Below are 16705 nucleotides of genomic sequence, written 5' to 3'. Positions count from 1 at the left end.
TGATGAGAGCATTTCCCTGCTCCCATCACCTCCCTGCACCTCATCCATAATGCAGAGGTTGTATTTGCTCAGCTGTATTGAATCCTGCTGTAAAAGCAGGGTGCAGAGGGCAGCTTCTGGATGCACAGTGAATCTCTGTAACTAATAAAATATAGCACCTGCCCTGCTGGAAGTGCCAGTGTGAAACCAGACTTGACAGGGTAAGTGATCCCAGTTCATAATCCTGTAATGCTGGTGCAGTTTGGTGGCACTGGCACAAATGGGGTACTGAGAGCTAAGCTGGACTTTGAGATAAATTTAAAATGCTGTCTGTAAAGGAAAATTGCTCTGTATGGGATTTGATGACGTGCAGATCTTTTACTCATAGGGTGTCATGCCTGGCAGTTGAGTGGATGAAAATGATTCTGTGTTGTACAAACAAGACTCCACATGAGTCAAAAATAGGCAATTAAAGACTTAATATGCTTGACACTGCTTTTTTCTGTTTTCTAAGGTATCCTTTGAGAATCTTGAAATTTACTGAGATGGTTGTTTTTTTTTTTTCTGTACTGTTCAATGGGTATTTCTAATATCAAACTTTTAGGTTACGTTAGTTTTGCCTGCACACCTAGGGTGTGTTGGTCTCCTGCTGTTTTTTCATGGGGTTTCCTGACTCTACTTCCAAAAAAGAAAACATTGTTATTTCCTGTTTACTGATAATTCAATTTTATATCTATTTAAAAGTTTTCTAGGAAAAAACTGATAGCAAACAACCGTAGAGACCACAGGGCTAGTTCGTATATGAAACAGAATGAACATATTCCTAAAATATTTGATGTAATGTAGAATCAGCAAACAATTCTAATATGTAGAATCAACACATTTTGAGATTAGTTTCCTCTCCAGTTCACAGAGAGCAGATTTCTCCCTCATGTTGTAAAGCACCAGAAAGCAGAGTTGTGTTTTGGTGCAGGAAGGAAATATAACTTCTAGGGGGACTCTAACTCAGCAAGGGTGTTAGAGAGGGACAACGTTGAACTGGGGATATAAAAATTGTCTTTCTCTTGGCTTCTCCCTCCTCTCCCGTGTGGACCCAAGGTTCCTCCACCCTGACTGGGTGTTCATGCAGTGCTCTGGCTTTATTCCTCCCTTTCCCCTGCAGCTGGTGGAGGATTTCACATGTCTGTACCAGAGCTGGCAGGATGACTGCTCACTGGTTTCATGGAAACACTGAGTTTAGCTGCCTTTTTGTTGGCAAACCCAAGGGCAGGCAGCTGAGTCACTCCACACAGAGCAGCAGCTTTGAACATTTGCTTTTCCAAAATACAACCTTCCTCTTTCACCCAGGCTTCCAGGACACTTCTTGCTGCAGAACTTTGCTTTTCATATGCTACACTGAGACAAAAACACAGGCAGACACACACTTGGTAACAAGGGAAGAGAAAGAAAATCCTGTGTGAGGAACAAACCCAGAAGGGAGGCCTGGATGGGTCTAAAACCTTGAACCGCAGACACAGAAAAAAGAATTAAAAATAACCTGAATAGTTGTTTTCACAACCTAATTTTATGTAAGGAAGTATTTCTACTGGCTTTTCAGTTTCTCCTTTTGGACAGCTTGACATGCTGCCCACAGCCTGTGTAAAATCTGAAGGGGCAGGTTTTGGGCACATGGAAATAACCTTTTGCAGTCATCAAAGGCACATCAAGCTACTCAGGGTGATGTAGGACCAGTCACCCCTTCTCTCCTGAGCTCTCAGCTGGAGCAAAGACCTTGGATTTCTGCTGTGAGCAGTTCCTGCTCACAAGTCCTTCTGCTACTGAGTCACTCTAGCTGGCTATTATATTAGTTATTTTAGACTATTCTAATAATTATTCTACTCTGAAAAAAAAAAAAAGGCAGAATCATGTGAATTGTAGAATCCAGAGGCCAAGACAAATAGCATCTAAGAAAAATAGCATCTAAGGAAGAGTACACAAAATGCCCACCAGTAAAATAAAAATGTGCTGGGGAGTCAGTGGAGAGTGAAGAGAAAGAAACACCAGAGCAGCCAACTAGAAATAAAAAGGCCAGCATAAGACTTGATAGTCACAGGAAGATCAAAAATGAAATGAAACAACTTTGAAACCTCTCAGCTGGAATACATTTCAGAAGAGCCACCTAGTCTCAAAGAAAGCTGTCAGAATGGCAAATTTAAGTCAGCAGGCAAATTTGAGCAGGAGATGTCTTAAAAACAGGCAAAAGCAATTCCTGTAAGTAATACCTGACATGTCAGAAATAAAATACTTCTAAAAGAGAAACATTGGGAATGGGCAAACACTGAATGTGAAAATCTTCCATCTGGTGATTTTTACTACCTGCTGCTGGAGATCTGACAGCCATTTAAATTATTTCTCAAGCTCATTTAAGAGAGAAAAAAAAAAGAAGCTTGCTTTCCCATCCCCTCAATTAGAGAAAAATCATCACATCATTTTATGTTGAGCATTAGTTGATGAATGTCGTGTCATATATCACTGCCTCTGCATCTGACAGGAATCAAAGCAGACACTTTGAAAGGCAAGTGTCTTTGAACTGCTAATTATGCTTAACAAAGAAAGTGTTTCACATGTTGCTTCTTAATGAAATTTCTGCTTTTACCTAAATGGTTTTTCTCCCATCTTATTTCTGGACAGCATGAAATTATGTTGAAACTAACAGTACTCTATTTATTTCTGATTATACTGGGATGTTTTAAAAAGTGGAGGAAATATTCTGTGTTTCTTGCATAACCAAAAGCTTCTGGAGATTTGTTGAGAAATAGTGGCAAAGGTAAGCCCCTGGTAGAAATGTTTCTCTTTTGGATACATGGTATTAAAGGCATCTGTGAATGTTCTGAATTTGAGAATAGTATTTTAGCTCAATTCCTCTTCCCCCAGGAATTTCTTCTTCCTCAACTTTCTGTTATTCTCAGAGCAGTGTAAAATACCCCAACAAAAGCTACACCCAAACAAATCTTCTCAAACAAGAGCAATTACCAAACAGGAGGATAATTTGTAGGGGTAAAAAGGTAACAAGGGTTGGGCCAGCAATTTGGCACTGTCTCTAATTCCACCTCATTCAAGTACTTTTCATAAGGCTCAAAAAGAGAAAAACAAATATATAAACAACAAAAAAAACAAAATCAGCAAATTGCAGTGCAACCCCTCAGAGCCTCAAATCTTTTGACTTCCATCCTTCTCTAATCTTGAAGCTTCTGAAGTGATGCCAAAAAGTGAAAGTCCTCGAGCCCTGGGCTAGGAAGCAAGGGGTGTGTATGTGTCTGCTCTGCTTTGATCTGCCAGAGAAGACATTGTTTTTCTGGTCAACATCAAGCCATGTCTTTCAAATTAGGAATCTTCAGTCTAGGAAAATACAGGAATATCAGGCTGTGAAGAAAGTCCCAGTAATGCAGACAGCTGCTGGCAAGTCAGGAACTGATGGTAAAACCTGCAGTACCTGATATGAATAAATAAGTTTTGTACTGTTACTCTCCATCACTGGAATCGTGGATTTTCCTGCTGTTAGCCAGACCAGAATTATTTTTTTTAAGTGTAATACTCTCTGATTTATATTCCATGACATGAAGAAGGGAATGCAAGATTTGTGCTAGCTCCTCAAATTGTAAGAGACAATGTAAGCTCAAGAGTGTTGATTCTCATTTTCCTTAAAACTACTTTTAAAAATCTGTACATATACAGGTGGAATAAAAATGACAGTCAGGCCTATTAACTGCTTTGGAATTGCTCCTTTCCATCGCCAGTTTGTCCCACACACTCCTGTGAGGTATGCAGTTTTGGGAAAATGCTGAAAACACACAAATAGTACAATTCAGTCAATTGCTGCTCATCAGTAAATAAGAGCATTCAGAGGCTCTGCCAGCAGCAGAGCCTGGGATTAGCTCTCAATTGCCTCTCCTGTGAAATCTCCCTGCTGTTTCCTCACATCCATTCACAAACATTCTTCCCTTCCACCCACTCACAGTCCCTGCAGGAGTGTTTAGGAGCTCAGCTATTTTACTGGGATTAAGACGTGGACATTAGCTATTAAAAGCCATTTTTAAAATCCACAATGTGCTGGTGGTATCCTTAAATGCTTCTGCTGCTCTGGCACTGCCTGGTGTGAGCTCTGTGATGGTGCCAGTCTGACAGCCCTGGTGGGATGCTGGGTTGCAGGGAGCAGGTTTGGTGCCATTCCCAGTAGGTCCTGGGGAGAAGTCCCTGGATTTGAGGTGTGGAAGAGGCTCCCCATGGAACATGCAGCAAACTTCCCCCAGAGATGGTGGCACGGAGCCTGGGGAGTTCCTTCTGTGGGGCCATGTTTATGCACACCATAAAAATGTGTTCAGGGATGAAAAGCAAAAGGAAGAGAAGAGAATGAACCAAATAGAGTTAGTCCAATTTCACTTTATGCCCTGGGAAGGCAAAGGAAGAGGAGAGTAACCTCAGTGAAATCACCAATGAGCACAACCTGAGAGCTGCTCAGAATGTGCCCAATCCCTTTTATTCCACTTTAGGTTTTAAAGGCAACTGCAAAAGTACTTCAGACCAAAAACCCCACCCAGCCAAAATTCACCTGTGCACATCACCAATAACAACCCCACAGGCAAATGTGAGCCTGGATCTTCCCTTTCCCAGTCCTGAGATCTGCATGTCCCCAAAGGATCAGCATGATTCCTGAAAGAATTAGGAAATCACACAGTGGATGTTATACATCAGGTTAACATCCCAGAGAGAAGCTGCTGGCTGAACAGCTGTGTTTTTCATGAAGCACACCTTTAACTTTATAGCTGGTGGAGTGATGAGTGATTTGGGAATTCTGGAAGTTATTTTGGAAAACAGGTTAGGCAAAACAGAGAGGAGTGGTGCAGGTAAAGCTGAACTTGCCATGGGGCAGTAAATGGACCCAGTCTTTCTTTTCTATGATTTCTCTACCTTAATGCTTCTGTCTCCCTAACTAGCCAGCTGGCCCTGGGTTAGTCAACAAAAAGACAAATGATGGAGGCTGGCTTAGATGAGGCCAGTTTGGACAGTTTTGTTTGCATTCATGAGCAGCCATGAGCTCTGGAGGAGAGCTAACAGGCCAGTTGTTGTCTGTGTTTTCAGACAGCTGAAGAGCTGAAATCTCTCCCCACAACAGAAAGGTTGTGCATGCCAACACTATCCATTTCACACCTTCTGTAGAAAATACCAGTTTCCTACCCTGGTCTGTGGTACTGCTTGTGTGGCACATATTCCTCATTGCATCAGAATTCTTATCACAAAGCTGACTTTTAAGTGAGGGAGTGGACTTCATCTGTATGTTTGGAGGCAGAAGTTCTAAAAACTACTATAAAAAAATGTCAATTCCTGACCTTATCCTCCAGCTGAGCCCTGAGAACTTGGGTCTCTTTTGAGAGGCTGCTATCAGCATGCTCAAACATGAGGCAGGTCAATGCAGTTAACCCTGAATTCCTGCTGGTGTCCTGGCCTGCAGGATAATGAGCTCACCAGTTTCAGGTGTTGAGGCTGCTTGGAAATGATGCAGCACTGGTCTGTGTGTTACTGGCAGCACTGGGAAAAGGAGCAAAGGGAGAGGAAACAGCATCCATTCCACCCTCACCCACACTGGGTGGAACCCCTGGCAGCAGCAGCTCCTGCTGTCTCCAGTGATAGTTCCCCTGAATCCTATTGCAGTGCATTTACTGTGCTCAGGAATTTTGTTAAGAGATTGAAAGCCCTGGGTTTAGAGCTACCACAAAGCAAATAGTCTTGAAAATAAACGTATTTGAGCAAGAAGAGCCAAGTCCTCATCTGGGGAGGAAACTTTCATCTCCCCACATCAGTCCTTCTCCAATTTTCAGTCTCAATTGTACACAGGGGGAACTTTAGATTTATCTGACTCAGAATACACCTGAGTTCTATTTCTTTCACTGCTGAGAAATATGTACAGTTGTTCCCATTATTTCAGAAGGGTTGCTTTGTTGGTAGTTTTTTCACATCACCCCCCTGGTGTCTTTATAATTTTTTCTTTTTTGGAAAGGCTCTTATTTTTGGAGCTTAGGAGTCATAATGAATAAAAACCTGTGCATGCAATTCAGTCCAGATCCACGTGTTGAGTCATGGGTTCCTCCTCAGTACGTGCAGGAGTCAAAGCTTCTCCTTGTAAGGGGATTGGCAGTAGCTTTGGAAAGATCTGTCCTCTTTCCCAGCTGGCAGTCATGAGCTGTACTTCCAGCTCACTTTTTATATAAAAGCAAATGAGCATTTTATCTGCAGGTGTCAGCTATTGTCTTAGTAACCATCCCTAGGTCTGTGTGCAGCTGCCCAGGGTGGGAAAGGAGGCTCTGAAGTTTGTTGTGTGGTCTGAGTGTGTCTCACGCTGCTCATGTTCATGCTGCTGTTAGGAGATCCTTTTCCTTCCCTCTCTCTCATCTTTTACTCAACCCTAACAAAGCCAAACTAGTGCTTCCCACATCTCTCTCTGTCATCCATCACGTACCTACTCTTTTATCATACCTGTGCAGCACTTTCACAATCAGTGCTTACATTTTGTCAGTTACTGTTAAACAGCTTTTCAGGGCTCTAAATCCCTTGATTTGGAGGCTGCCCAAGCTAATGAGGTGAACAGAACCAAACCATTTCAGGCTCTGCTGGTTCAGTGAGACCTCAGCTCTACCCCTGAGCTCCTCCTCTCTTTGAAAAAGAGCTCACCTTGCCTCTTGGAGTATATTTCTGACCTTTGCCTCCTTTTACCTATTTGAAGTGTATGTTCTTGCCATGCAACTGCTTGGGCAGTGGTGCCTCACAGAACCAACCAGGGACCTCTTTGTGCAGTCCTGGGGGTAAATGTCACCCTCACAGCCTTACCAGAGCACCAGACAGACACACACCTGCATTTCCCCCCTGTTAATAAGGTGAACATTGTTATACATTTTGTTAAGCCATAAGTACAACAGCAATCCTAGGCAGTACAACCCAGTACAACCCTAATCTAAAGGCAAAGCTCTGCTCAGGCAGGACAAGCTTTCAGGTTTTGATGGCTGCTTGTGTTTCCAGGTTTTGGTAAGGAAAAGTTGTTGAAAACACACTTGAAACGATTTACGATCGACTTTTGTGGCCCAGATAGGTCAGATAAACATGGGAGTGAATTTGTTGAGGAAAACAAGCTGCCAGTCTGAACAGCTGGAGGTTTAGCCATCCCCAGAGCAAAGTCCATCAAACCCAGAGATGTGGCAAACTGCCAGACTGCTGCATGTGTGTCACTTTGATGGTCACACAGGAATGCCCTCTGGGCAGGAGGGGATTAATGATAACTCTCTGAAGCCCCAAGTGCCTCATTTTTGATCTTCCTGTGGCAGTGTATTTCTTCCATTTTCACTTTGTTCTCAAAGCTTCACTCTTCATTTAAACCCTCTAAGGAAACTCCTTGCAAGATAGATGTACATTACCCTTTCAGGAGAAACAGAATCTCTGTCAGAAAAATAAATACTGAAATCTGTTTAGCAATGCCCCTCATGTAGACATCACTCTCTCATCTTCTTTAAATATTAGTTTAGAAACCAGCTTTCATTGATAGAAATTTAATTGCCATAATCCAGACAGCGTGGAATATTTCTGTAGTGATGCACTAATGCTAATTTGCAAGAATGGGAGAACATTTGCCATCCTAACAAATTCCTTTTGTCCTTGGATGAAAGAGACAGCAAAGACAGTGCCCCTGGCTAAGTGGAGACATGAGATAGATATCCACAATGCTCTGTATGTGAAGTCTAGTGTTGGAGATGTTAATAATTTTCAGTTTCACTCCTACAGAATTAAAACTAAAGCTTTATACTCATTTCCAAGAAGAAACCTGCTTGGAAATAGCCTGACTTGGTACTTGAAAGGTGTCAAAGATGACCTCTTCATAATGACCTTGGAGATGTGGATACAAATAATGCTGTCTGAGTATTTATATGAATGGTTTTTCTCAGAGCTGCTCATCACAGCTAATTTTGCCAAATACACATGAATTTTATAAAACCAGAAACATCTCTTGCTTAATCTGAATCTGTCCATGAAAGTGGATGGAATGAGCCCTAAATCCTGATCCAGCAGTCCAATATAAGACTTAAGAGCCACCATGTGAGGTACAAGATTTGGTGGACACTGTCTGTAACTACAATTAAATTCAGTGTGCAAACCCATGTGCTGATGATAGCAATAACACCAACCAGCCTGGACAGTATTTCTACATCACCTTCCTCCTTTTCTAAAGTGGTGGTTTAGGGCTAAAACTGCGGGTGGAAAAAGATTTGGTTTCATTCCTCAGGCTTGATAGAGGTACAGGGCACAGTCACCATGATTCACACTCCTTACTTGTGCTTTATCCCTGCTCAATCCAGCCCTAACTGGTGTCTGTGAATCTGACAAAGGCTGTCCCATCTCACACAGCTTGCAAGCACATTCCAGACCCACCAGGAACACACTGCCTTGCCCTGAAGCTCGAGGTGCTTGGGCAGAGCTGTTTCAATCCTCCTTACCTGCCAGAAGGAAGGTAAAATTAGGAAAAAGACTCCTGTAGAACAGTACAGAGCTCAAGAATTGAGTTTGCCTGCAGCCCATGGTGAGACAAGAGTGCCATTCAGCCAGCCTGCTCAGTGGGGACACTGGGGGAGCAGGGGCAGGAGACAGGACAGCTGCATCACTCTGCCCTGCCCAGGCTTGATGTGCACCCTGGCCTGTCAGGACCAAATTCTCCTCTGCCTGTGAACCCCAGAGCCCAGCGAGCAGATCTAGGCCAAAGTGAGATAGCAGAACCTGCCAGCAAATTTGCAAGGACTGTTGTGAGTTCTGCACAGATATTATTTGTGGGGAGCAAAAAGAGATTAGCATCTAACCACCATCTCTCAGTAGAGTCACCTTCAGACCAGTCAGGCACAGTCCTACTTAATCTGCCTGCATTTCCAGAGCACTGATCACTATGTATCTTTGCATCATGGCCATCCATCACACCACCAGATTCTCATCTAAATACTGCCAGCAGCACTGTGAGCAGCAACGTTCCCTCCTTCTCCCTCTGCATCTTATTATTGAAGTTGCTGCTGGCAAAGGAAAGGAAAGTGGCTGTGTCCACAATGACATTAGCAGAGCTGTCAGCTTAATCAATGCTGATCCTTCCCCCCTCATCCCTGCTTCTCTGCCTGTTCTCCTTTTTAAGGCAGCAGAAAATCCATATAAATTCACCACTGTGCACAGCCATCCAGAAATCCTGCTGGTGCTCCATGAAACCTTTGGTACCCTGACTGCCTCCAGCTCCACGTGCCACGTCCCCCTCGGCCACCAAGCCCCCAGGCAGAGCCATTGCCAGGGCTCCCAGGGGCCAGGCTTCTCCTGGACAGCAGGAGCATCCCTGGGAGCAGCCAGAGCAAGGAACCCATCTGCTCTCTGCAGGTTCCTCATTGCAGAGGAAACAGGATTCCAGCAGCACTAAAGGCAGAGCAGGGCAGAGAGAGGCTGGGTGCTTTGACAGAGACTGTACTGCCACCAAATAAACTTGAAGTAAAGTATCCCAAACCCTTGAGAGTTGGAGTATTTGTAAATAGTCCCTAAGCAATTCCATTCAAACAAAATGTGGTTTTCTTGTTTGGAAAGGAGCAGGTAAACCTCCACTAGTGGTGCAGCCCTATTCAGCTCCCTCATCCCACTGGGCCATTATGGAGAACAGTGTGGTGTCTAAAGGGTGTGTAATTTTTGTATTATAAAAATATAAAGTATTGCTGCAGAAAATACTTCATAATGTGAACTGCAGAGGATTCACCAGAGGGGACCCTCCTGGGCTCCAGGTACCCCATTAACTCAGGCAGAACTAGCAGGCATGTGTGTGAGTAGAGGGCAGCTGTATTGGTCATACAGTTGTACAGCATGAGGTACACAGGCAGCTTGTTTGGTATTTTTGTTTGTGTAGGGTTTAATTTTTTTTTTTTAAGGACAGTTTTCAGAAATGGGGATTTATTTTCTTCCTCCTCAGTTCACCAGGCTGATACACAATCCATGGTGTGCCTTGTTTGATAGGTGTCAGTCAGCTGGAACTGGATTTCATGTAACAAACCACCAATAATGTACTTGGAGAGGGAGCATCAGAGCAAACACAGACATTCTTGGACAACTAGCATTTCAAAAGTTTCAGCATCCATAATCCTCCCTCTCTGTCTCATGTCCTGCACATACAGGGCGTGGGTGTTTGCACACCCTTGTCTCTCCCTGCCACCTGTCAGCTCATTGCAGTCCTCAGCCCCCTGTCAGTGTCACTCTGTCCTGTTGTCCCCTGACATTCCCTGCAGTCTGGAAAGGCAGTTCAGTGATCTGCCCCATTGTGTCCTGCCACAGGGCCTGCAGAGCAAGCACAGGCCAGGGCTTTGCCCCCTGGTCTCTCCTCCATGCAGCCCCTCTGAGCCACAGCCAGGGCACAGCTTGTGCCAGGGACAGGAGGGATCAGGCTCAGGGGCTCAGCAAACTCAAATATTGTCTTTTCTGCAATTTCTCCCATCACAGAGTAGATATGGTCAGACACTACAGATGATCCTTATACTGTTAACAGTTATTCCCTATAAACTTTCTCTCCTCCACTGTGTCTCCATTGCTCCTCTGGCATTATCTTCTTTGCAAAGCAGTCAAGGAAAAATTAAGCACTGTGTTACTGCACCAGGTTTCCCTAAGATTTTGGGTCCAGAGGAGGAAAGGTTTGTTTCTTCCCTCCCATGACAGAAGAACCCCCTCCAAGCAGCACTGCAGTACTAGCAGGTAACTGCATTTCAGGAGGAGTAATTCCACCTGGTCGATATTCCCACCAGCCCAGCTGTGGAGAGCTGGTTGTTTCACATCTCTAGATTGCACAGTGATATCAACCCAATCAACTCCTGTCTCAATTTTCAAATCTCATTGAAAACCATACCTTGTCTTCCTCAGCAGTACTGCTTCCTTTTCCTCTTCCACTGAAGCTATTATTTAATTCACAGGCAGTAGCTGGCACAGAGTGGAACACAGTTCACAGGGTTGACCTGGGATCACAGCCCAGGGCTGAACAGTCCTACAAGCCTGGACAAAGCACTGTGCCCCTGTTTCCTCATCTTTGACACAAGAGTAATGTTTCTGCTGCCAAGGGAGGCTGGAATAATTATGCTTCAGGAATATTCAATGCTAAACACTTCTAGCAGTCTATTTATCATGTTTATAGAGTAATGGCTTTCAGGAATAAGAGATTAGAGAATAGGCCTGTAGTTACAGAGCTGGGCTGGAGTACAGGAGAGCTGCCTCCTGGCTCTTAGGAAACAGGAGAGACCCTAGGCAAGGTTTGGGCTTAAACCTTTAGGATGGAAAATACAACCTTTTCCTCTGTGGAGGCTAAGTAATTCCTATTTGTGAGTTTGGAAACAGAACAGTTACTGCCAGTTCTAAGTGAGTTGTCACCTGTACAGTTCCAGTATGGATTCAGTTTATAAGTAGAGGACAAGAAGGAGTAACTGCAGTTAGGAGAGGATTTGCAGCAATTGGTCAATATCTGTTCCATGTGTTTAATGAAACCTTGCACACCAGAATTAATTCAGTGAGGGAAATGTCTCTCACAGCCAATGCTGACTTCAGTAGTCATTCATGACATTGAACAAGACAGCTATTACTTGAGTCCCTTTCACTGAAAATAAGGAGCACACCATCAGACCCAATATCCTCTGAAAAAGCAGACAAGGCTGCTTGCAGTCTGCAAAACCAAGGCACAGCCTTTGAGGGTTTCACTGTTAGTGTGGTTTCCAGAGAAGCCTCTGCCACCTTCAAAGAGTTAAAGACATGCCACTCCTGACCTCCCATGGAAGTTCTGAAGGAGAAGCCCAGCAGACTGGATTGCTGCCAGGAGGTGTGAGCAGACAGAGCCCATCCTGCTGCCTGCCCAGCCCAGCCCAGCTGCTGCCCACCAGCTGCTCCAGCTGCCCTGGAACCCCACTGCCAGCGCTCCTGCTCCGCTTCTCTCGGTGTTTCCTGAGGAAACCCTCAGCCCATCTGCTGCTCTTTAAGCAATTAATGAACCCCCTGGAGCATCTGGCGAGCAGGGGCTCTGCAGGGCCCCCAGTTTGCAGCATCTCCCCCCGTGTGGCACAGTGTGCTCTGCCCTTATGGCCAGTGCCTGACCAAGGGGTGCCCTGCTGGTGTGTGGGTGCTCCCTGGGGCTGGCAGCGCCTCCCTTCAGCCCCCTGCGCCCCTCCGTGCGCAGCCCCCTGGGCAGGGCTGTCCCTGGGATCCACCTCTAGATGCTGCTGTTCTACCAGCTATGGATTTCCCGGCAGGAAAAACGGGAAAGGGAGGGCAGCAACTTCTTCGTGATGCAGGAGGAACTGCAGCGGCTCTGGATCACCAAAATGTGCCTTTTTAAAAGCGTGGTGTTAATTCTTGCATAAACAGCACTCCGGGCACAGCTGTCCCTCCTGCAGGGACAAGCCTGAGCATCACCCTCTGCTTCATGTTTTGGCTGAAGGACAGCTGGAGTTTAGCTTTTACTCAAAGGAAACAGAAGAGGTTAAACCGAACTCGTGGCAGTGTCAGGACAGGAGTTAACCCTGCCGGGTCAAGGGCGAGGACACAGGTGATTTGTCACAGACAGCAGTAATGCCCCTGGGGCTGACTCTGGAGAGTGAGGCTTAAGGCTTCGGGCACGAGCAAATTAGCATTTTGCCTAATTAGATATTGATCACTATCACGAAGCATGTCATGAGCACCACTGTAAGCTTACCACAGTGTGATGGAAAATTAGACCATGTACCAGAAAACACATTAATCCCTTCTCCTCCAGGAACTTTCCTCAGACATTTAGCCAGCCTGCCAGTCCTACCCTGCTGTTTCCTAAATGGGTGACAAACGTTCCCTTGTTTCCCAAGGGCAACCTCAGTTTTCCTTTTTACTGCCATACAATGATTTTCACCTTGCATTAAGGTAAGGTGTTGCTGCTCCTTTCCTGATGCCCCAAGGCAGAAAAATATTTAAGGTGCTCCATACCCAGCTGATCCCATGCCAGCTGTGCCAATCGAGGAAGAGGATTTTGTCTCCCCACCATCCATATATTCTGCATTAACTGTTTTCCAGTGTGAGTGCCATGCTGTGCAGGACTTAGCATGGGTTCTTTGTGGCCAGATGAGCCCTCAACACCATCACACAAATTTGGTGTTGGCATTGTGACAGTGGGTGACAGACCTCGCTGTCCCTGGGTAATGAGAACCATCAAAGTCCACATTGCATCTCTGACAGCACATGTAGACTTACATAAGTGTTTTATTCCTGTATGTACTGCACAAAAAGAAGCAAGATGACTGTGCCTCTTATAAATTTACCCTGGTTCAGCTGGTCTGCAGGACCTTTCTGAAAGTGCCCACAGGACACTGTGTTTCCTTTGAAACATTAATCCCAGCTTAGGGCAGGGATGGTGTGTGATCAGGCACAACCTTAGAGAACAGCTCTTTAATTTTTCCATCTGGGAGCTCTCCTATCCACAAGTGCTTTTAATGCCTATATGTGATCTCTGGTGGTCTTTGCATGCTGAAAGGTGAGAGTTGTGTGATGCTGCTCATAGGATGGGAAGGTCTCAGGCCCACCATGAGAATTAGTTGGGTGGCAGAGAGCTGTGCTAGGGTGCAGTGAGAGGAGCAACCAGAAGGTGCTCTGCTGGAGCATGGTCCAACACAGGTGATCCTGAGACACAGCAGGCAAAACCTCAGGGGAGGAAAAGCCTTGCTAACCTTGGGATGTTTCGCTCTTGGCACTGCAGCATATAGAAGATAGTGCCTGGCAGGAACTACAGATCCAGCTGCAGCAGTGTCCAGGCAATCCAGCAGGAACTGGCCAGATGCACACAACAGCTCTGCATGGAGATGAACCTACTAAAGGATGGCCCCTACCCACTGCTCTGCCATGTCAAACCACGTCCTAAATGAGGAGTGGTGCTTGAGAAGCAGTAGGGAGCAGGAGGTACCTCCCAGCCTATAGCACAGGCTGTGCCACCTCCCTGACAAAGCTCTGGACAGCTTCCCTGCACCTGCTGGAGAGCCGAGGTTCTGTTTGTCCTCTCCCTGCAAGGAATGATAACGTTTGCCCTGAGTGACTCACGGGGCTGTGATGGAAGCTGAGCACTGGGTGGGGGTCCCTGAGCTCTCTCTTGGTGCCTCTCCTGATGTTTGGGAGCTGGCACTGCTGCTCCCAGCCCCTGCTGGCTCCCACCACTGCCACGGCCGACTGAGCCTTCAGTGCAGAGCAGCTCCCCCATCAAAGTGCATTTTGCAGCACTTTCCCTGCAGCCCAGTCCAGAGCCCTGCTGTTACCCTGCCTTTGCCAGCACCCTCCTTCCCAGGCAGTTTCACACAGCCCGCAGGCAGAGCTGTCCAAGGAAGTGCAGCTTCCTGCTGCTAAGCAGGGAAAAGGCACCTGGGGAATCCAGACCTGATTCCAAAGGTCTTAATGCCTGCAGAGACAGTAATGCCCCCACGGTATTCTGCTGCCCCAAGATGGGCACTGCTGCCCTGACTGACCCAGCTGCCATCTCTGCCCAGGTATGAAGCCACTCCTGATGAATAGATAGACAGGCTTGCCAAATATTATGCTGTATAGAATCAATCTTGACTTCTCACCTCCCAGCCAAATCCTCACACCTCCCCCTGTGTGAGCAGACATACCCCAGCTTCTTTGCATTCAGAACTGGAATGTTATTTCTAATTTTTATGGTGTTTGTTGGTACTGCTGCAGGTGTTTGGGGGTTCAGTGAAGAGGAGAGAAGGCAGTTTATGCGTTTCAATACTGGAGTAGGATGTGCCTGTGGGCAAGTTCTGCATCTAAGGCAGTGTTACTGATATTTGGGAGGTCCTTTTCTGGAAATGAATGGGTACCAAACCCTGTCTTCTTTAACACTACAGGCATCATCTCTTGCCCTGTCTTGCAGTACCTCCTGTAATTAGCTTTTACATTAGTACTCAGAGTCCATTTTCTGTGTCAGACAATGCCTCAGCAAATTTTGGCTAAAGATTGAGGATTGGTATCTGTGGGAATTGAGCCAGAATTTATAGCAGAAACACAGGTTCTATTTTTCACTGAATTATATCTTAGCAAATGTCAGCGGGTGTGATAATTACTTGCTGGATGAAATATACTTTTTTAATCATGTCATTTGTTCCAAAACACTGTTTCTGGTATTTTCTCCAAGGGTTGTTTATTAATGATACCTCACAAGCTGAGAAACTGGGACTTTTCCCTTCTAGCCTTGAAAAGGAATGAAGGGCTGTGTTTGGGGTTACTAACTGAGACTCACTGCAAGCTTCCCTAAAACACAGATACAATAATCTGCTTTTATTGCAGCAGATGCTCTCACAAGACCTCCTGTGACTCTGTGTTCCTTGTGGCCAATGATTGCCATGAGCTGCACAGTGCAATCAGAGGAAGGGCTGTTGAACAAGCCCTGGCTGTCCTCCTCGAGTGCTGGTGGCATCCCACCACCTCACACTGATGACCTGGTGGGAATCCAGCAAGGCAGAACCTGCTCATAGCCGAGTGATCTTCCCTGTAGCTGGAAAACATTTTTAGTCAGAAGAACAATCACTGCTAAAAATGGATTCAGGTCAGCTTTTCCACTGCTTTCTCTCAGGCAGGACATTCAGTGATTTGTCCTAGGCACGCTTTCTCTGCCCAGGGTGGACAGGCAGTTTCTTTATCAGGAGTCCCCTCATGTCACACATGTCACAGCTGCCTTTCTGGCCCCTCTATGTTCTGCATTCTTATATCGACTTCACTTTTTATTGAGTTGATCCTTAAAATCCTCCTCAGCATAACCATCTGACAGTTGCCACCACGACAGGGTGACATCTGTGTCCATCTCAGAGGCAGCTGAGCCCTGCTTTAATTCCTTCCTACCCCACTCTCTCCTCTTTTCCCCTCTCTACCGCTGAGTGTGGGCTCACACAACACAGAGGTCCAGTGCAGAAGAACTAAGGGAAAAAGATCAAACACACATCAGTCATTTTTTCTGCAGGTGAGGCATATGTTCATATGACAAATCCCTCATTTTCTGAGAACAGAGACTATATTCAACATGGGGGGAAACCTTCCCTGTGGACATGTAGAGGCTGGGGTATCCACCACAGATATTTCAGGCTCTCAGAGGCTGTTGGGGTCTGGCATGAACTGTGCTGTTGGCCCAGTCTGTGAACACTGATGTAAAACAGATGCTGTGCCACCTCTCAGTCACAGATATTTTCTGTCAAATGCCTGAGATCCAAACATATGTAATATGGGGTCTGGTAATGCTTCAGCATGTTTTCTAACAAATTATTTCTTAGAAATAAAGCTCTAACAAAGGGGAATTATAATGAAACAAGACAACAATGTTAATGCCATTGTATGTATCTGGAGTAATGATGGGGCTAGATCAGATAATGAAGGTGTAAAATGGATAAACATTGGCATCTCTAATAGCCATAATAAATTCTAGGACATTGGAAAACCGCATGATAACAACAAATAAACAGTTCATAACACTAACAATAACAACCTCATAGGAAAAAAATGATATTTAGAATGCTAGTCATTGAAGGCAAGTGTTCCAAAATGCAGAAAACACTACAGGACCACATAAAATGGATATTTGCATCATGAAAAATAATCAGAGCAACTCTCTTGCTATTCCTCAGCTTCTTGGCTTACTCTGGTATCTCACAAAGCACCTTTT

The 16705-nt window shown here is 45.4% G+C and overlaps 1 protein-coding gene across 1 annotated transcript in view; it reads left to right on the top strand.

The window, feature by feature from the left end:
- Nucleotides 1–16705, top strand: part of KCNMB2 (potassium calcium-activated channel subfamily M regulatory beta subunit 2) — a 134348-nt gene that overhangs the window by 390 nt on the left and 117253 nt on the right. The window lies entirely within an intron of this gene.

Source organism: Fringilla coelebs (assembly GCF_963513975.1).
Source record: "Fringilla coelebs genome assembly, chromosome: 10".
Taxonomy (NCBI): domain Eukaryota; kingdom Metazoa; phylum Chordata; class Aves; order Passeriformes; family Fringillidae; genus Fringilla; species Fringilla coelebs.
Note: the sequence above shows the minus strand (reverse complement) of the source record. Positions and strands in the feature narration are given on the sequence as shown.